The following is a 21,067-nucleotide window of genomic DNA, read 5'->3' on the forward strand; positions in this document are numbered from 1 at the left end:
ACCCAAAAAGATCCAGGGATTACAGACTGCTTTGACAGGGCACATACCAAGTCTAAGAACAGATGGAGCAGTAAGTATTTATAACTCTTCTAGCTAGCTCCCTTCACCATCCAATATAACTTCTGCCTTTCCTCTCAACCTAAATTGAACCTCAGCCAGGATGTTTTGGCCACATCTCCTGCCTTAGATATGCAGTGGAAAGTAATGAAACTATACTGCTTAGAACTTATGAAATATGGACCCACACAACAGCCACACAGACATTGCAAAGTGTAACTCTGCCTTCACAAGGGAAATAGTTACATTTCCAACTGCAGTCACGATTCACAGCTGGCTTTGAAAAGATAAACTGTAAACTTGTGATACACCATAGGCTACAGGAGTTATCTTTATTATACTACCACAGAAAACATGGAATTATACCGTCAGTGATTTGTATTACTCGCATAATCTGCTAACTATAATCAAATTAATATGCTCAAAGTAGAAGAGCTGATTAGTAATCATAGCTCATCATCACTAAATAACTTATCACACTTAGAAGCAAATCAGTGTTTTGTATGCAGGACACTGCATTACCTTTTATCATGATTTAATTACTGACATCTCATTAAATGACAATTCAATCAATAAACAGGTTTACATGAAACAACAAAAATCAGAGAGAAGACTCAAATCCTTCAACTAACATATACCAGAGTTATTAGTTCACATAAGAAAAGCCAAACACACTAACATGTGCCTTTGCATGCTCATTTATGTCATGTCAGCGTAACTTGAAAACCTTCTGCAAGGGCATCTGCAGTTTAAAATACTAACCACAGAACCAGAAATGCTGAACCTTAATTACTTATCCAGACACCTAGGCCAGAAGAAAAAAAACCTCTGCAACACTCCTTTAGCTGTGTGTCTAGCTCTCTGCCAGAAACTGCAGAAAGCATCCCCATACAGCTCGTTAAACAGGTGGAATGCTTACACCAGAAACTTCATTGTGGAGTCATGTAGTATGAGACAGTTTACTTTGGGATCATAGTCATTACTCCTCACCTTGAAATAATGTAGAAATGCTTACTCCTACTGTATAGATATTTCAGCTTTACACAAAGTTCAACTTTTCTCAGTTGCTCTAGTTTATAGCCTACCCTCTCAGGGAAAACTAACATCAGCAGCAAAAAAAGACTTGTTAACAGCTGGGAGCTGAAAGTGCTCTAGACTGTCAAGAGGCATAATCACAAATCGGAGTGCACACAAGTTAGGCTAAGCTACGCTGCCAGACTTTACTGTGAAGACACTACAGCACAGACATATGATCCTTTCTGATAACTTTGCTGCAGAAGACAGTAGCCTTCAGGAAAAGAAGATAGCAGACACCTACAGTCAAAAGTTTAATTGCCATCAGACAATGTCCAAGATCAATCCCACATTTGCCATATATGTAGATTCCACTGTAAATTTAAAGCACAGAAAACTGATACAGGACACTACTGAACTGTCATGGATTAAGTTTTCGCACTGTGAGCTTTACTCAGGTACCAACCACAGTTATTGAATGCAGTCTTCTCATTTGTTTCTAAATAAAAAACTGTAAGAGATGCAGGCAAAAGGAAAGGAATGCACCATATTACCAACAGGCCTTGGCTTTACTTAAGCAAGGAAGAAGAGGAGGAAGAAGGTAGAAAATTGTTTTAAATACAAGTTACTTGTATGTAAAACATATGTTTACTGTAAAAACAAACATAATTTTAACATTTTCTCCAATGTCCCACCTCTAAATGATCCACCTAGGTGTTCAAACTCTGAAGCGATAAATAGGAAATATTCTTTGCCAACTGGAGACAAACAGGAAAATGTTAATGCCTAGTAAGTAATGACTTTATACAGGTGTCACAAACAAAGAAAACAATTTTCAGTGTTAGTCTTCTCATTCTACTGTATTTACAAACTATCAAAACTGTGTTTAAGAAAGCTTTACTTCCTTCCCTTATTCATCCTTCTCTTATTTTATCTTGGAAATAAGACATGAGTTTTTCTCTAATGCCAATTTTATGACAAATGATCTTTATGCCATAATGTTGTGTTTACCATTCCAGTAGAGAATCAAAAATCTGACTAAGTCCAAAAGTGATGGAGGTCCAGGAAACACCTACTGCACATAGAGAATTCTGACAGAAGCAGGAAACACACAGAAATGCAATAGACATTTTGAGGAGTAATTTGCAAAAATATTCTAAATCACACAAAGAATGAGGAGTTTCCTTCTGAAAAGGATCACTTGTAGTTCACAGCAATATTACTCATCAGGACAACAAAAAAACAGAGGTAAAGTGTAGACATTTTTTAAGTTGCTACTGTGCATATTTTGACCTTAACTTCAAAACAACACCTGAGAAATATATACATATGGAGTTAGTAATTTCACACCTTTGTCATGAATATATGTAATATAGGTATGTGAGCTGAAGGAATTTTTCTCCTGCCAATTTTCAAGCCTCAGGTGCTGGTGAAAGCACTTTTCAAACTTGACAAGAAACGTTCATAGACTACTTCAGAAATGAACAAAAGATTTAAGACTGCTTGACCACAGTCCTTTGGCACATGTTCCATGCACCACAGAAATACCAGTCTTAAAGCTGAGAAATAACTCATGAAAGATATAATGTTTTTAATGAAGATTTACTCTCACCTCTGGTAGGTCCACATATGCTGTATGATCCACTCTAAATTTTAAAAGCTCACTATACAAAAAGTCTTTTTGCTTTCTATAACTGAAATATATATATATGTACACACATAACAACCTGCCTTGGGGCAAGCCTGTCCTTCTGAAACATTACTTTTTTTCCTTAGAATCACAAAAGGACAAAAGAAACAAAGTCAGAGACAGTAATAGGGCAATTAGGTTCGGAAAGAGAAAGTGTGCCCGTATTTGCACAACAATAGTAACTCGCACAGAGGAGACTGCCCCACCCCGAACAAGTAACTGGTACACTACCAAAGGAATTAAATTCTGGTACACTGTTTATCGTTTGGGTCTTAGGGTCTGTGGTTAAAACCACTTAACACTTCAGAAAGTTAAAGCAAAACAAGAGAGAATGCAAACGGAACAATGCCGTGTCACAGACCTCAGATCAATTCTTCAACGAAAGCATGTTGAACACTTTCAGCGAAAAAAAGCCCGACCAAGCAAAAAACCGAAAAACCAACAACTTTTTTTCTTCAATTCTTCAGCTAGTTATTTACTTGCATATTCATATTCACATAAATATTCATAAAAATACACCCTAAAAAGAACAGCATTAGCCTAACGTTCGGTAAGTCCGAATATCAAACATATGAACCAGATATCAAGAAAAACCAAATTCGGTACGATGTACGTAATCTGCAGACACTTTTACACTCCCTTTACTTGACCATAACGCACGCTCAGGGGAAAAAAAAACAAAACAAAAAAACGACCCAAGTCGCTCGTTAAACTGTAACTTCAGATCGAGTTAGAAGAGCTGTAACTTTCCCAGCCGTGCGCAGTTTGTAGTTCCACCATTATAAATTTAAGAGGGGAGGAGACAACGTAAGAAACTCCATTTCTGCACCGTGAACACAAGGAAGAGCCGCGGCGCAGGACCCGCGACCCGGGAGCTCCGGGGGGCGGCGGGGCAAGGCGGCCGCTCCCTCCCTCCCCGGGCGGCAGCACCGCTGCTCTGCCCTCGGGTGCTCGGGCCCTGCAGGACGGGCGGGCACAGGCCTCGGCGCCGGGCCGCCCGCCGCCTCCCCCGCCAAGGCGCCGGGGCGGGCACGCACAACCAGCAGGGCCCTGTTTTTCCCCCCTCCAGCCTTTCTGGAAAGTTTTCTCCCCGGCCGACAGGCTGTAAAACGTCCCTGCCTGGAAATGCGGCCCCGCTGCTGCCTGCCCCCGCCCCTCCACGAAGCAGCGGGTGCGCTGCTGACGGCGCTGCCCGCGCACGGCCCCGTACCTCGGCCGCAGGCAGGCGGCCGGGCGGGCGGGCGACCAGCCGGGTCATGCCTCAAGGCTGGGCTGGGCCCGTCTCCCCGCCTCTCCTTCCCTCCGCCACCATGTCACGCCGACCAAACATGTCTGTGCGCCTGTGTGTGGCGGCGGTGACTTCCTGATCCGCCGCCGCTTGCACAGGCGGAGGGACGAGAAAGGCTACCCACCCTCCTATCCTCCCCCCGCCGCCGCAGCCGCTGCCTCCCGCCTCTGCCCCGCAGCGGCCCGGGGACGGGCTCCGCTGCCCTCCGGCCCTGCCCGGCAGCTGGCTGCAGCAGCGCTCTGCCGCCCACCCCCGCCTCCGGCTGGGCACAGAACTTTTCCAGGTGCCAAACACCGCCGTCCCCTCTCCCGACATAGGGGCAGGCGAGCTGCAGCTACCTGAGCATCCGCGCGCGTTTGCATCCTCGCTCCCGCCCGGCCGGGTTAAAAAAAATAAATTTCCGCGCACACCGGAAATAAAACGCTTTTTTGCTTGGCAGGCGATTCCAAAATTGTAAGCGCATGTTTTGTGCTACTCTGCTTGGAGGTGGGGAGGAGGAAGGGGGCGAATTTCTGCAGGGAAAACGGGAGGGGTACGACGACATGCAAGCTATTTTGGGAAGTAAACCGCGACACCTTTACAGTAGGAGTGACTGCACAGTTAAAAACAAGAGACCGAAAAGCAACAGGAGCCGCAGCCCTGTTGGGCTAAAGTCCCAGCCCCCGCTTCTTCCCCCTCCCCAGTGTGTGCAATGTTTGCGACAGGCAGGCAGCGATGATCCGGATCATGGCCTCCCTGGCTCTGCCGGGGAATGCCGCTACTCTCCTCGCAGGCGAGACCGCTCCCCCATTCACCATGTTCCTCCCTCCCCATGCCTCCCCACTTCCCCTCGCTCGGCTGGGTCTGCGCCAGCGTGTGCCACGGCAGAGAAACAGCCCCGCCGCACCGCGCTCTGCTGCCTCCGGACACCCTGAACTTCACCCTGCGACCCCCGGCAGCTGCAGCGGTGCCTCCCCCGGCCCGTCCGTCTGGGCTGTCGCTCCCCAAGGATCTATTTCTCCCATGGCCGTTTTGCCCGCAGCCCGTGACACGCTCGCTGGGCGGCAAGACCGAGAGTGCCGCTGACTCACGAGTCAGCCACCGGCGACTCCGTGGGGGTTCTGTCGCTCCAACTCCGGCGATCCGCATCGTGATTATTCCAGAATAATACCGGATCAAAACTTTCTTCTCTCCACCCACTAGGGGATATAAATATTCTGGAGGGCCGGGCGCCGGGGAAGGTGGGGAGAGGAAGCAGGTGGCACGGCGGCGGCTGGGACCGGCGGGGCCGTGCCCGGGGAAGGGGAGCGATGGGGAGAGGGAAGGTGGGCACAGTGCGAGCCGGCACAGCCGGTGACAATAAAGGACAGTGCCGGGCACGGGGAGCTGACAGACCGAGTTGCAAGTTGTATTTACCTTCCGCCCGGGCGGAGCGCCGTGCTGACTGTCTCTCCTCTCCCCCCTCAGTGAGTCACTCGAGTCCAGAACCGGAGCGAGGGACTAGATTACGAACATGACTTCATTGATGACAGCCATTCCCTCCTCTTCTTCCTAAACTCCTGCCCCTCCTCCGGCCCCCCTTCACGGACGCCACTGCTCAGGCAGCCATGTTGCCATTGGTCCGCCGAGCAGGGAGTGCCCGCCCCCTTGCGTAGAAGAGGCGGTTCTATTGGCTTGAGGAGCTGTCGCTCATCTGGGAGGCCGGAGGGGCGGAGGTGTGCAAGCGCGCGCGGGGCGGGGTGCGCTGCGCTGCGCTCCGCGGCGCCGTGCGGAGGGCGAGCGCTGCGCTCCCGCGCTGGCCGCGCAGCGGTGGCGGCTTGCGCTCTCTTCAGGTGCCGCCGCCGCGCTCCTCCGCCCCTCCCAGTTAGCCTCTGCGGCGCAGAGAGAGGGGCAGGACCTCCTTCCCCACGAAGGCGGCAGCAGGGCGCGGGCGGCACTCGCGGGAGTAGTTTGGGGAAGAGGTGAAGAAGGTGCTGGAAATGCGCTGTGACTCTGCCCCGCTGGAGGGGCGGGGAGGAGCCAGCGTGACGGGCCTGGAATCAGCTGTGTCTGGCTGTTGGGAGTGAGTGTGTGTGTGCGTCTGTGTGTGCGTGCCCAGGGCGGGTGTCTCCCCCCCTTAAAAAAAAAACACGTGGTGGGGAAAACTTACACCCCGTCCCCTGTCTCCGGTAGCAGAGGGCGAGAGCCGGCTGCGGAGAGCATTCCAGCGGAACCGGCCTGTCAGGCTGGCTCTGGCCCCGGCCCCGGCTCCAGCAGCGGCGCCGAGGCTGCCCGCAGCCTCTCGCTCTGCAGGGCCGGCGCGGCTGCTGAGGCATCGGCGCATAGAGCGAGCCCGGGTGAAGAACCGCGGTGGACCTCTTTTTTTCGGCGGGATTGGGAGGGAAAATAGTGCAGTTGTGTTTGGTCTGTCTTGCTTGCTTCTGTTTGAGTAGGTTTTTTAAAGTTGGTTTGGAAGGACGCTTTCCAGTTCCGTATCCTAGTGCCGATTTCTTTGAGATTTTTTGTTTGTTTTGGTTTTAGTCGTTGTTGTTGTTGTTTGAGTTTTGGATTGGTTTTTTTTAATGCTTTAGGTGGTTTACATGGTCTGTAGCAGGGGCTGCAGAGCCCGCATGTTTTTTGTACAAGCTATACTTGCTCGTGTAACAGGCGACTAAGTACTTCATTAAATAAATGGGCCCACATGTCTGAGGGTTTGTTGTTTTTTCTTGAACATGGCATGTAGAGATAAAAAAAATACAGCCAGACTACTGTACTACATACTGCAGGTAGTTACATTCTTTTAAGATCGTGTCACACGGGTGGTATTTGCCATTCTGAAAGTAATATTCCACTTTGTACAGCGGAGTAAGAATGTTCGTAGGAACCTAAGTAAAATTAGTAGCTACTACAGAAGCTCAGGTGTGAGGTTCCTGTGTTGTGGTCTGGTGGAGTAGTTAAAGACCTGAAGCAGTGCAGGGAGCGCCAAATGCACCTTGTGGTCTTAAAGTAACAGGTATTGTTTACATGGTGTTTAGCTTGAAGTTCCTTTTATTGTTCAAATCACCAATTTACAATGCTGGCAATACAGTGTTAATTACTACTGTTTCTGTAGTTTACAGTTTAATCGGCTTCATCTTATTTTTTATGTAAATGACCAAAATGCTGAAAGATAGGTGTGTAAGAATCAGTGCTAACTGGACAACACAAAGTATCAATAAAGTAAAAAGTTTAAAAGGCTATATTTTCAGTTCACCGTTGTCAGTGAGAAATATTTACTTGGGAACAAAATCAAAGAAATTGAATCATTCAAATCTTAATATACAAAATAACTTATGTCATTATGTAAATCTTTTGATCCACTTGTAATTTATAGCTTTGGTTTTAGCTTTGTCTTAAGCTGCAAACTGCTGTCTAAGAGATAAAAGAATGTAGTTAACATTCTTGGAACATTATGCTAATGGAAATGAAAGGGGTAAAGAGATGCTTTTTCATTATATTTTTTTCTTAATACCCTTTTCTTAATACTGAAACTCTCATTAGGCAGTCATTTGCGTTTGTGGTTTGTTTTTCCTCCTCCATTCCCCAGTGTAAATCTGAGGACTGTTTGCCTTTTCTGTCTGCAGAAGAGAAAACAAACATTAAATAATGGAGGGGAAGCTTTCTTTCAAAACAGCTCAACTGTTTGTTGGATTCAGCAACACTCAAGCCATTCTAAACCAGTTCAACCCATTCTTTTTGTTAGAAAGCGTACAGAGAAGAAAAAGAAATAAAAAGTTAATCTTTTAGGCAAAAGAAAAAAGGTTCACTTGACTCTGGAATAGACGCAGCTATATTTAGTTAATGATTATTTTGGGAAGGTTGCACAAGCCAATTTCATTTTGTGAGAGCATGAACATGCCTGTTGCTGTGTCAGTCTGAAGGCTTTTTCTTTTCTCTTTTGATGAAGTACCATTGAATCTCATTGTAATCTATCTGGAGGGCATGGGAAACATGAGTGTTTTTTTGTCAAGGGAGGCATATTCACCTGATATGAAAATCTTAATTGAGTCAATAAGGCTTCCATATATAAGACTTAAGTAGCTGAAGCTTTATGCATAATGAATATGTAAACATGATGAATAGTCAGATGCTATAGGATAAATTTGTTTTCTCCCTATTAATTTATCTAACATAACAAAAAGAAGAAAAGATGAGGGTCCTTAACTTAAATTAATGGTGTGGGTGTGGCCATTAATGGTAAAACAGCATGTAAAATTTTCAAACTAGATGAGGTACCACTACAAAAAGAGATATGTCTTTGACTAGCTAGATATGTTGTTGTAGAACTAAAGCTTGTTTATTTGAAGAATGGTACCAACATACTAAGTCTGTTTAGAAACTGATGTATTGGTGGTGCTCTTGCAGAGAGACTTCTACCAAAAGGAGGTCATTGCCCCCAGGGAGTTGCAGTTGTTTACAGCAAGCTCACCATTACCACCTTGGAACCCCTGCTGTAACAGTTAGGGCTGCTATTTCTGGGTTTGCTACCCATTGTCTGCCAGAGACAATTGCACTCGCTGCAACAGAAATAGCAGAAAAGATTATATTTTAGTATTTCAGCTGGTTCTTAGCAGAATCCAGCTGCTTTAGCCTGTGTGACATGTGAAAAGGGGGTACGGCTAAATCATTCCAAGAAGATGGCTTTATGCTCAGGCTTCTGCATAAAAATGTTCTTTCATGTGTTCAGGTAAATCATGAAGAAGTGAACTTGCCATCTACAAGTCCATGGGCTATGATGGGTTCCTTCACACCTATGAATGCTGAAGGAAATAGTAGATGTGATTGCTCTCAGATCTTTAATAGGTCACGGCAATAAGGAGAGGTGCCACAATACTAGAGGAAAGGAAGTACCACCCTGGTCTTCAAAGGGGGCAAGAAGGAGATCACAGGGAGCTACAGGCCACTTGGTCTCATTTAATCCCTGAAAAAGTAATGAAACATTTCATGTTGGAGGCCACCTCCAGACATGTGGTGGACACAAAGATGATGAAGAGTAGTCAGCATGCTTAACCAACCTGATTCCCCTCTATGCTAAGACAGCTACCTGGGTGGATGAGAGGGAAGAGCAGTGGATCTTTACCTGGACTTTGAGCAAGGATTTTGACATTGTCTCTGGGATTATTCTCATTGGTAAGCTCAGGAAATATGGGCTGGATGAGTGGACAGTGAGGTGCAACCTCACTGACTACTCATCCAGCCCAAATTTCCTGAGCTTGAACAGCAGATCCCCGAGGGCTGTAATCAGTGGCACAGGATCCCATTGGAGGCCTGTCTCTAGTGGTGTTCCCAAGGGTTCAGTACTGGTCCAGTATTGTTTAACTTGTTCATCAGTGGCTTGGATCAAGAGGCAGATGCCTCCTCAGTGAGTTCACTGACAACACGAAGCTGGAAGGAGTTGAGAGAGAGCTGTGCAACTCTTCAGAATGACCTCGACAGCTTGAAGAGGTGGGCATAGAAGAACGGTCTGCAATTCAACATATCCAGTTCTGGGCTCCTCAGGGCAAGAGAGGCACATAGCTCCTGGAGCTTGTCCATCTGAGGGCAGCATAGATGGGGGTTGGAGCATCCCAGCTGGGACAGGGCCTATTCAGTCTGGAGAAGACTCACAGAAGATCACATCAATATATGTAAGTATCTGATGGATGGAGCCAAGTTCTTCTTAGTAATGCTGAATAATAGGCAGAAACTGGAGCATAGAAACATCCACCTGAACATGAGGAAGAAATTCTCTACTAATTGAGCACTGGAGCAGGCTGCCTAGAGCAGTTGTGGAGTTTCCTTTCCTAGAGTACTCAAAAGTAGTCTAGACAAAATTCTGACTGCCATGCTCTAGGGGATGCTGCTTGAGCGAGGAGGCTGTGACCTCCAGTGGTCTTCTCCTGACCCGTCTGTTAAAGGGAAACAATACTTTCCTTGAAGAAAGTTAATCCTGGAGGGAAGGTTACTCTTTAACCGTCTGTTGTGGTGCTGCTTGTAATGATATGAATATAAAATACTCAGATGTATGTAGAGTGTATTTCAGCCTGGTATGATTGACAACAAAGTCAATTGGAGCTGGTTCAAGCTTTTCCTTCTCTTGTGGAAAAGTTAATTACTATTTAATTTTAAAGTAAAACTTATGTTCAAATACAACTGTTATGAATGTGCTTGTACTCATGCCCCTTTCCCCTTAGTCTTTTTTTTTTTTTCTGGAGACACACTCATCTATCTGCATTCATAGGTTTAAAAGATTGAGCCTGTTTCAAAGTAGCCTCATTTGCTCTAACCTCTCAAGGTATTTTTGTGAGTGTTATGTTGAAACGACAATATTCAAGTGAGATCTTTTCAAAGCTTAATACAGGTTATTATCAATCTTCTTGGTCGAAAGATCCTTTCTGAATACATTCCAGAATAAAGCTGGTGTGTGAGGAAGGTGAGCTGCCTGCTGAGATAATCCACTACTGTTCCTATTTATTTTGTAGTCTCTAAAGTTCTAGAGTTTGGTTTGATGTCATATGTTACAGGAGAGGAGAAATACTCTGTACAGAAGGGTACAGAAGAGATAACTCTGTACAGAAGAGATAACTGTGTTATCTCTTTCTCCCTTTGTTCTTTTCAGGCTGCCATTGTACTTCCCAAGCAAATAGTCCCAGTTTTGCGTGTATGTTTTTACGAGAATAACACTTGACACTTGATTTTTTAAAATTTTATCTTAATGGTCTCTGAGCCTCTGCTATTTCTCAACATCCATTTCAGTTCCAATCCTCTCTTCTGCAGTGCTCACCAAATCCCACTAGCTTTGTGTCAGCTGCACATTTTGTAAACATTCTCATTAGTGAAGAAATTTAAAAGACTTTTGAAGATAACCATGCCCAGCCTGGATTTCTCTGGTACTCTGAAGTGTCCTCAGTTGTTAAGCATTCATTCCAGATTGTTGACCTGTTGCCGTTCTGGCATCCTGTTATCTTCTTGTGTGCCTGTAGTAAGATTATTTGTTTTCTGGTTCTGGCTCTTCCTGGCCTGTTAGACAGCCTGCTGGATGTGGTCAGATGTCTTTTGTTCAGTGGAGGAAACCCAGAATTCTGAACTGAAGTCTGATTTCTTAGAGAATCTGTTTTGCTGTTCTTCCCATGGTTAGTAGTGCTCCTATGGCAATTGTGAATTTACCCATCTTTGCCTCTTAAGTACAAGAGGCAGGTAGAATCTATCATTATTAACTTACTCTGGTGTTCCTTTTTAGAATCATGCTAATTACATGGCAGTGTCAGAATACATGAAGAAAATTAACACTGTAAAATTTTGAATTTACCAGATTGTGAAAAATAATTTCTTTGCTGTATGATTACAAAGACTATGGTGATTCAGTTTAGTCCAAGTGGAAAACAAGTATGGAGGACAAATGAGGTTTTTCTTCAAATAAGGCTCAAGTCAAGCCACTATTCAAAGAATGGCATATATTACATACATGTAATATGGAATTTGGAATATGCTGTTAGGTTAGAAAGGAAAACTGTCTTGGCAGTGAATATTGTGGGCCTTTGAAAAGCATGACTTGCCCTGAAAATTCTATATAAACCACATCTACACACCAGGAAAATCTTATGACTGTTCGATTTGTAGAATTTCCCAAAATTTGGTTTTTTCTCTTCCACTTTTCTTTCCTCCAATCAAATTTGAGTTGTGTTCCTCTCTTTTCTCACAATTGTTTATCCTTTACTCCTTCCTTCTTTACAGTTACCTAATTTTTTTTAATTTGCTTTTTCTTCCAGAATTTCTTTTCCTTCATCAGTGCTGTTTATGCCAGTGTTTAAGACAGTAACTACAAGGTGAAATTACACTATATAAAAAGTACTCATTTTTATAAGCTACTGGTCACCGTTTAAACAATGTTTGAGAATCTGAGTACTTTCTCTTCTTGCAGTACAGACTTTGGTTTTGCCCAGATGCAAGCATGTTTAAGACAGTGGAATCTAAGTAAAGCTAACTGCTGTTAACAGGACTTTCATCCTCCCTAAAATGTGCTTTTTGTCATACTTAACTTCATCATATGAAAGGAGATATTTTTGTCCTGGCAACTAGGAAAAAAAATATTAAATGGCACAGACAGAAAAAGAAACTCTAATTCTCATTCTCTGAAGAGAAACTGTAGAGATTTTTTGTTTATTTTCACAGTATTTTTCTAGGTCCTATTTCATGTGTGCTTAGTTTACAGATTACAAGATTGTGAATCCACAAGCAAGTCGCAGGTTGTATCAATATATCTTTTTTCTGATTCTCGAGCAGTAGGATATGTTTTTAACTTCTAAGTCATGGTACCTGTTTTCACATAATGCAGTAACAACTGCATATAATTAGAACTTACTGGTAAATTTTATAAATCAGTGCACTGTATGAATTAGCAGAATATTGTAAGATTCTCTCCTACCTAAAGGTGTAACATCTGAGACAAGTCCTGGAATGTCTCATTAGCCTTCTTATCTCAGAAATGTATTTTATCAAAAATCAGCCTGGTGAGTATGATGATAAAGGAAAACAACAGTAAAATGGGGAGGGAAATGGTCTACTAAGAGAGAATTGTTTCGGTATTTTGAGAAATGTGTTTTCGGTGTGCAAGGGCAATTTTGTTGTGTACTCTAACAGAGTTTTCCCAGATGAATTACTGCTAGCTGCTCAGTTACACAATTTGATCAGAAGTACCAAAGGCATATAGCAGGTCTGGGATGAGTAAGTTTTTCTAGAGGCCATCAAACACCTGGATAAATTGGAGCCATCTCTGCTGCTACTCAGCTTGCAGAGTAATGATAAGATAAAGCCTTGAGGGTGTTCTTAAGGGTGTTCTGTCTGTGGTCCCCTATGAGCTCATTGCTAACTGCTATAGGTACGTAGGACTCTGGAGATATTTTTATTTTCTATTTATACTTCTTCCTTACTAAATCAGTTGCATGAACATGAAAACCAGCTACTCAAGAGGGAAGGTGTGCAATTTAAGATGTAGAGTTTTGTTTTCAGCTGGTCTTGTCAATATGCAGACTCTTTCTAAATTAGTGTTCACACTCTGGTTAGGATATAATAATAGTTTTTTCCTGTTTAGCTTTGAACAACTGATCTTGAAGCCAAAATAAATTGTTCATAGGTGTACAGGACAGGCCATTCAGTAATGCTAATGGAAGAAGTAAATGTCAGCTTTCTGCAACTGTTGTTTACATTACTCACTGCTTCTACCGGTCTGCTTACACAACTACTCATATTACCACTTTTAACACAGAAATTCAGATAAATCAGGTTAATTTTGACTGGTAAAGTTAATTGGGTGTGCTGGACATGACCTTACATCGCAGAAGGCCAAATGTGTACTGGCCTGTATGCAAAGTAGTGTGGTCAGCAGGGAGAAGCTCTCCCCTCTGCTCTGCTCTGCTGAGACCCCACCTGCAGGGCTGCATCAGCTCTGGGGTCCCAGCACAGGAATGACATGGACCTGTTGGAGTGCGTCCAGAGGAGGCCGCTAAGCTGACAGAGGGATGGAGCGCCTCTCCTGTGAGGAAAGGCTGAGAGGATTGGGTTTGTTCAGCCTAGGGAAGAGAAGGCTTTGAAATGACCTCATTGCAGCCTTTCAGTACCTGAAGGTAGCCTGCAAGAAAGATGTAGAAAGACTTTTTACAAGGACAGGTGAAAGGGAGAATGGTTTCCAACTGAAAGACAGGAAGTTTAGATTAGATACTAGTAAGAAATTCTTTCTTGTGAACGTAGTGAGGCATTAGAACAGGTTGCCTACAGTAGCTGTTGATGTCCCTTCACTGGAAGTGTTCAAGGTGAGTTTGGATGGGACTCGGAACAACCTGCTCTAGTGAAAGGTGGTGCTGCCCATGGCAGGAGTTGGAATTGGATAATTTTTATGGATCATTTCAATGATTCTATGATATGAACCAACCCATTGCATTTTGGCAAAGTAATGTTGCTTCAGACTGTGTTTTTGACATGTTACAGAGAACTTCACTCTTCACAAGAAATGTGATAGGTGAAGGCAACTTTTAATCTAACAAAAAGGTGATTCCAGAAAAAAAAATCATCCAGTCATAACCAGGATATCATACAAGGGATTAATAACTGTGAAGAAATTGTAAGTTCACATGGTCTAGCTTAGCCAGAAACATTTCTGTGTTATGAAGATATGTGTTCCTTTTAGAAATCCCAATGATTTCTAAATCGTTTTTCAGCCTCTTTACATGTTTCCTACTTTATTGCGTATAAATTCTGCTACTTAGCTTGCAAGAGTGTTGTGTTCATTGTTGCAGCAGCTTTGCCTGCTGTCGGTCTGAGAGCTAGAGGCTGTTTGGCCTTTGCGATCTTGTTCAGTGACCTGTGCATGTTAAACTTAATGGCAGTTAAAAAGCATTGTTTTAATACATGATGTTTTAATCTAGCTGTGTAATGTACTTGAGTTAACTCACAATCATGTGCTTGACAGCTCTGGATAGGATAGTGATGATGATACTTACTGTCCAGTTTGTCTTGTGCAATAAAGTGTAAGTTAGCTGAGACAGCTAGTAGGTAGTTAGCCTCTGGCAAAGAAAGTTCTCAGAACAGCTGTAGCTGTATACTGTCTTCATACCTTGGAAAAATCTTTATACTTTCAGAGACTTATGTATAAATTCAGAAAAAAAAGTCTGTCAGCAGATGAAATTTTGAGGCTTAGCAAAGACTATTCTCACCAGCTTTGCTGGAGATCTCCTAGGACAAATTACTGAACTCTTCAAGGTTCTACTAGGCTCACATAGTGCTTCTTTCATTACAGCTCTAACAGAAATTTTAGTAGTTTGAAATAAAATATTTTAATAGGACACTACCCCTTGGGTAGGCTTCCTCTCCCATAAATCATAAAACATGTTCCTGGAGTTGGTATATTAGATTCTTAAGTGTTTGTGGAGCTTATACTACCGGGTCTATGTTTGATCGTGCTATTCCAGTTTAACCTGTGATTGCTGAGGTGTGGGTATGGCACTGCTTCTTAAGCCAAAACCATGCAGTGGCTTTTGCTGTGGGGCTTTGTGGCTGTCTGGGGATATGGAGACTGTCAGTGCCAACTTCACTAAGTCACCCTGTGCTTTCCAGGAGGAGAAAATTTAGCCAGTTGAAGAGACTTTACATCATGGAACACTCCATTGTCCTGGCTGGCAGGAGCAGAATGGTGTGTTAGTAATGTCTAACTGCTGCAAGTGTGCTGCAATGCTTGAGTCAGAGCCCTATATCTTTTGCCATGCACTCTTTAATACTCAGGTGGAATATAATGTATGTGTGAGACTGTTATCACAATCAAAACATTGTGTTCTTGTCCCCCTGATTTTTTTTTTTTTTTTTTTTTTTTTTTTAGGATTTTTAAAAGCCTTCATCAGTCTCAAAGCCTTTGTCTCAAATATAGATCTATCTAGGATCATGGTTTTCAATTATTTTGCTAAAATAGAGAATAATCAGAATTCTTTTTAAATGAAAAACTTGAAGTAATGAAAAAAGTTACGGCTATAAACTTTATTTTTTAATGCTTTTTGTAACTAAAGGAGCAGAATTGGATACTACTTTTAAACAGTGTTAAAATCTGTTTCTGATAAGAAGATACTCAGAGGAGTTAGAAGCTTGTAGCACAGTGTTGTATTCATATTGCTGTTACCATATTTCTAGAGTCCTGTACCTTCTACATGGTTTTCTCATGAGCAGCTCTTCTCAGCAGGGTTGTTCCTGCTGCTTCGTCAGGGCTCCTCCAAGGGTCCTCCTGACTGGGAAATTCACCCCCTTTTATCCCAGTTATCCTCATTTGCCACAGCTGCTGCCCAATTAAGGACATCGCAGCTGGAGCTCATTTAGAACAACTAGGATCAGGGCAAGGCCACTTACACAATACATATACTTTACAAGGACTCCTACTACATTCATACATATGTTTACAATACGTATATTCAGGCCCCTGCAGCACAGAACTTATCAATGGTTTTCAAATATTTCTGTTATCAATTGTCATGAAACAAATTTTTTTTCCAACTTTCACTTCCTCTAGAGTGTATAAAATGCATGCAGTTAATCAGCCATTCTGAATTTCTGAAAATTTACAACTTACTGAAAATATCTGGGACTTTTCTGCAAAATTAATGAGGACTTTTTCCACTATAAGATTTGTATAGAATGACATGCTCAGAGCAATAACAAAATAGAGCAAAACAACTGTCAGGTTAATCCCTGCAGCAGAGAGTGGGAATCTGGCAAAAAGTTGTCATCTCTTGTTACCTGTCTAGTTATAGAGGTGTTATAAAGTGTCTTAAATGACATAAGAGTTCTTGAAGTACATCAATATTAGACAATAAGGAGAAAGATTCAACTAAATCATAACATACTAGTATCTGGAAGAAAGTAGATAAATTTAATACCTCAGAGTTAATTTTTTCAGGATAAAAGATGAAAATATCAAGGAAAATAAGCCATCATGCAACTGTGGATTTGTACTGGAGAAGTGTTTGTCTAATAGGGGTTTAACTCTCTTGCACTTGCTAATTTCAGTAAATGTAAAGGGATGCATTTAAATGGGTCATCTCTAATTAGAAGTTTGGAAAGCAGAATGATTCCATTCCAGGGAGGCCAATAAGCTAAGTAAATATACAGGCCTTAGTTACAAAGGGCTTGATATTAATATTCTGGGTGATGAAACTAGGTTGATACGTTGTTGTTAATATTATATTGTCCATAGTGCTTATAATTTTTGTGAATTGTTTCCTGTATTATTTATTGGCCCATTGTATTTACTTCTTATTTAGCAGGGCATATTGATTTTTCTAAGTGTGTCAGGGGTAAAGTCCTCTGCTTTACTATTGCCTTCATGCATTCTAATATGTGCCAACAGTATCACTAAGGACAGTGGTTGTAATCCTTTTGCCCCTGTCTGCCATCTGCCTTTTCACCAGGCCCAGTATTGTGAATAAATTATCGAGCAAAGCAGGCTGTCAGTGTAGTATGCCTGGGTATAAGTGTGTGTTGACATTTAGGTTCAGGAATGTTAGTATGTGTGGTAAGCAGCACAGATTCATAATTGTATTAAACTTTCTCAGGAGTCTTTCAAAAAACACAGAAAACCTGAATTCTGCTGGTGAACTACTGAACCTCTTCTAAGACTGGATGCATTAAGAGTAATTAACAAGGAAGACAACAAATTTGTGAGTGGATAGATGCAAGCAGACTGAGAAGAGTAGTAAGACAGCCATCCCTCCACTGACCAAATAAAGTGACATTTAAAAGGTAACTGGAAACCATTACTGGAGTGCTGTGTGAGAAAATCCCAGGGACAAGGAAACAAATATAATCAGTTACAAAAAATAAGCTATTATAGCCCTAGATGTAAGGGATATAATGATAAAATAATCCCCAAACTAGCAACAGTTTAGTTGGAGATGCAGTTGTGTAAGGACTGAAACAGGTATGAACCACATGGAAATCTCTTGCAAAGCATTCGTTATCCTGCTCCACTGTAAACAAACCAAGCTACTTTTTTATCATTAGAAAATTATTAGGGGCACTATTATTTTCATTATTAATTAATTGGGAATTATTATCATAAATTGTCTCTTTTGTGAAAGAGGTGATAACGGTTGTTGAAACAGGAAAATTGTTTTGAAGTAATGATAAGAGTTATGTCTCCTCCCTCTTTTAGCAACTCTTCCCACATCACTCCCACTGCATTCAGCCATTGCCCTGCCTGTTCAGGGGGACTTGCAGGAGACTAAGTTTGCTACTTCTGATTTGTCCTTCCATGGTGTAGGACAAGCAGGAGAAGAAAAAAAATGTGGTGCTTTTATTAATCCTGTTTGCTTCTGCTGCTGCCTTGCATCCCTCCAACTCTTTCCTCAGAAGCCAAGGTTATGCAAGTAGCAAGTAAAACCAACTCTTCAGGTTGCTGAAACAACTGATTATTTCTGTCTTATCCCAAATAAAACAGGTAGGTTGCTCTTCTGAATTGCTTCCTACTTTGCCTGGGCCAAAAGCTTTTTTTTTTTCACTTGAGACTCTGAACAGGCTGCATTTTAGAAAGAGCTATGTTCAGAGCAATCTAAATAAAGGTTGCACAGGCATGTCTGTTTCTGAAGCCACTGCACAGAGGGAGGGCTTTCCAGAAGAACCCCTGAGAGAAAAGGTGTGGCACAAATCCTTGCACAGGGCACATCCAAACTGGAAGGTTAACCCTAAATACACTAGCATTTACATGCTAGCATCACTACATGCTAAATTCAGAAACCATCCCAAAAGTTAAGTAGAAATTGTCCACTTAGAAACTGATTGGCTAGATGGGCAGATTTCTAGCTAGTCTTGTTGCCTGGGGAATTGGCCTGCAAAACCTGTGTTTGTCACAGCATAGAATTTCTAAATAAAGGAGTTGGACCCTTATGCATGAGTAAGGGCAATAGCAGCAAGTTGTCTTTCCAGTCCAGCTATCAAAAACTTGTGGACTGTTGGAGAATAACTCAAATACACTGGGTTTCACTGCTATGTAATCAGCATCCACAAAGAACATTGACAGGATGTGAAACTGTGTTACTCAGGCAGTGATGAGGCTCCATTATCAGCATCATTGATGTATCCATTGCTATTCCTTGATTCCTATACATCACCCATTAAACATGCAAAATTTTGGCTGCTTTGAAGAATGAAGGAATATTGGTCCTTCTACATACCCATTCTCTTTCCTATACTTATTTCCTGTGGGTTAGAGTGGATGGGGCTTTTTATTTGTTTTGTAGGGGGCTTGTCCATATTTTTGTTTGTTTGTTTATTTGGTTTTTTGGTAAGTCTGCCTTTAAATATACCTGGAACTTGATTAATTGCATCTGTATTCCTAGCTAGAGTACACGGTCTGCCTAGAAGAAAAATAGCCGTTTTCTTGCATGAGAGAGGAGCTGGGGAAGCACAAGAGAAGGTAAGAGTAAGAGAAAATTCATAATGGGAATAAGAAACAAACTGAGTTAAAACTAAATTATGGCAAAATATTCAGGCCAAGGAATGTAAAATGGAGGTTCCTGGCATTTAGTGGGAAGCACATTTGACTGGGCCAGTTCTTTTGCCTCCTCATGGCTGATGCAGGTTTTTCAGGTAACTAGCATATAACTTTAAAGCTAACTTCTATGCTTTAATTGGATAGGCGTACTTGGAACACCCTGTATAAGCGACTTCACACAGAAGCAATTATGATTGTAGTTGGTTAGAGGATGATCTTAGGGATAAAGAAAACTTTGTAGAGATTGTAAACAAGTAACATTTTTATCATGCTACTCTGGCTTATGTATGCTATTGTTTTGTTATGGTTAAAGGAGTGTTATAACAATTTAAGAAACAAGTGTGTTAATGCTGCTGCAATTGTGGAGAGGCTGAATTGAGGGTTAAGGCAATCCACCTTCAGAGATCTCAAATTTCAGTCATTATGAAAGTGCTTTTTACCAGGCATAGCTTATTCATTTCAAGGATTATGTTGTTGTGTAATTTTACTCAAGAAACAGCCTGGCTATTAGCAGACCCTGGTGAGTAGAAAATCTGTTTCAAGGACTGTGATTGTAATAGCTACCACAAGCAATGCAACAGACCATACAACCTGCACATCAGTTTGGGAGTGGAGGCTGCAGTTATATTGAAGATTTTATTTAATGGCCAGGCTTTGCCACAGGCCCTCTGGAAAATCAAAGCATTAGTTTCAAATTGGCAAGAAAATTGGCAAAGGTGAAAGGTGTTAGCATAGATGACTTGAAAGGTCATAGATTGAACCTTTTCTACTTTGTTTATGAAAGTACATGTGTTAATCTGGGTTTGTCCCTCTTTGGAAATTCTTTTAAGTTTAACTCAGGTAACAGCAAATTATTTGCTGCCAAAGCATTATGGAACTATGCTGCACACAGCTACCATATTTTCTTGTCCTGACAAATACTACTTTCACTGGGGTTTTTTTGTACCTTGGCTTAAAGAAAGTGGCATTAAATTGCATTGGAAGCTAAACTGAGTAGACTGTATTGATACTCCCGTTGAGATCCCTTATATTGGCCTTCTTTTTATGTACTCCTGGCATATAGAGCCATGTTAACACGTGATGGTAGAATTTCTAGCTAAGCATGCCATGATGATGCATTTTCTCCCCTAGTAGTTCCTTACATCTACAATTATACTGTGGAGAATAATATTCTTGTGCTGAAAATGTAATTTGGCCAAACACCTAAATTCTTGAAAGTGAGATAATCTCCACTTTGAAAGCACAAAGACAGCATGCAATTTCCCTGAAAGAAAGAATAAATTAGTGGTAGATACAGGGACAGTACAATGAGGTCAACTCTTTTTCCAATGATCTAGGTGGCAGAATGTTGAATTCATATTGATAGAGTGAATTTCCTCTTTCAGCTCGATAATTTGCATTAATTACTTGATGGGAAGAAGAGGGATATTCTGAAGGCATTCTGTAAAATAACCATGGTCAACAAGAACTTTGACAGGTAGGTTTAAATACTTGTAGTTTTAAATTTGGGTTCTCTTTAGTAAAAATTCTTTAGAAAACAAGCTGTCCAAGAAGAGATAGTGAAAACAAATAGTGACTTATCTTACCCTTGTAATGATTTGCTGAGTAACTTCACAAGGTAGAAGTGTTTGTAGGAGGATGTACTTTGATTTCAAATACAAGCAAGGTTTGTAAACATATTCAAATCACTGTGCACATGGCAGCTTTGTTTGCTCCTAGAACCTATGCTAGATTGGTTATATATTAGAAATCGCATGCAACAGTTATATTATTGTGCAATTAATATCTTTAAAGGTTTGCTAAAATACTTTGCAGGTTTTTTTCTAATACCATAGAAGTTCTGCTATCCTTCCAATCATAGATTTTTACATTACAAAGTTATTTTGGTGCCCTCTTCAAAAAGCACATTACAAGTGTGCTGCTGTATTGGGCCTTGCTGGCTTGCCTGCTAGCTGGATGCTGGCTGGGTATCTGTGACTATTCAGTTCCAAAAGCGCCATTTTGTGGTTGTGGGGTT

At 42.0% G+C, this 21,067-nt stretch overlaps 1 protein-coding gene across 6 annotated transcripts in view; it reads right to left on the bottom strand.

Moving 5' to 3' along the window:
- Nucleotides 1-5,606, bottom strand: part of SMARCA2 (SWI/SNF related, matrix associated, actin dependent regulator of chromatin, subfamily a, member 2) — a 116,615-nt gene extending 111,009 nt beyond the window's left edge. For 2 of the 6 annotated variants that reach the window (XM_054282958.1, XM_054282917.1), the window contains exon 1: nucleotides 5,445-5,605. The gene's annotated coding sequence lies outside the window, so the exon portion shown is untranslated. Of the gene's footprint in view, nucleotides 1-3,971; nucleotides 3,993-4,387; nucleotides 4,470-5,119; nucleotides 5,199-5,444 lie in introns of those variants that run through there. The other 4 variants (XM_054282926.1, XM_054282934.1, XM_054282942.1 and 1 more) reach the window with 4 other exon arrangements.
- Nucleotides 5,607-21,067: the final 15,461 nt, after the last annotated feature.

This window comes from Melozone crissalis, unplaced genomic scaffold (assembly GCF_028551555.1).
Source record: "Melozone crissalis strain CALT ecotype California unplaced genomic scaffold, PUWL_Pcris_2 ptg000005l_1, whole genome shotgun sequence".
Classification (NCBI taxonomy): domain Eukaryota; kingdom Metazoa; phylum Chordata; class Aves; order Passeriformes; family Passerellidae; genus Melozone; species Melozone crissalis.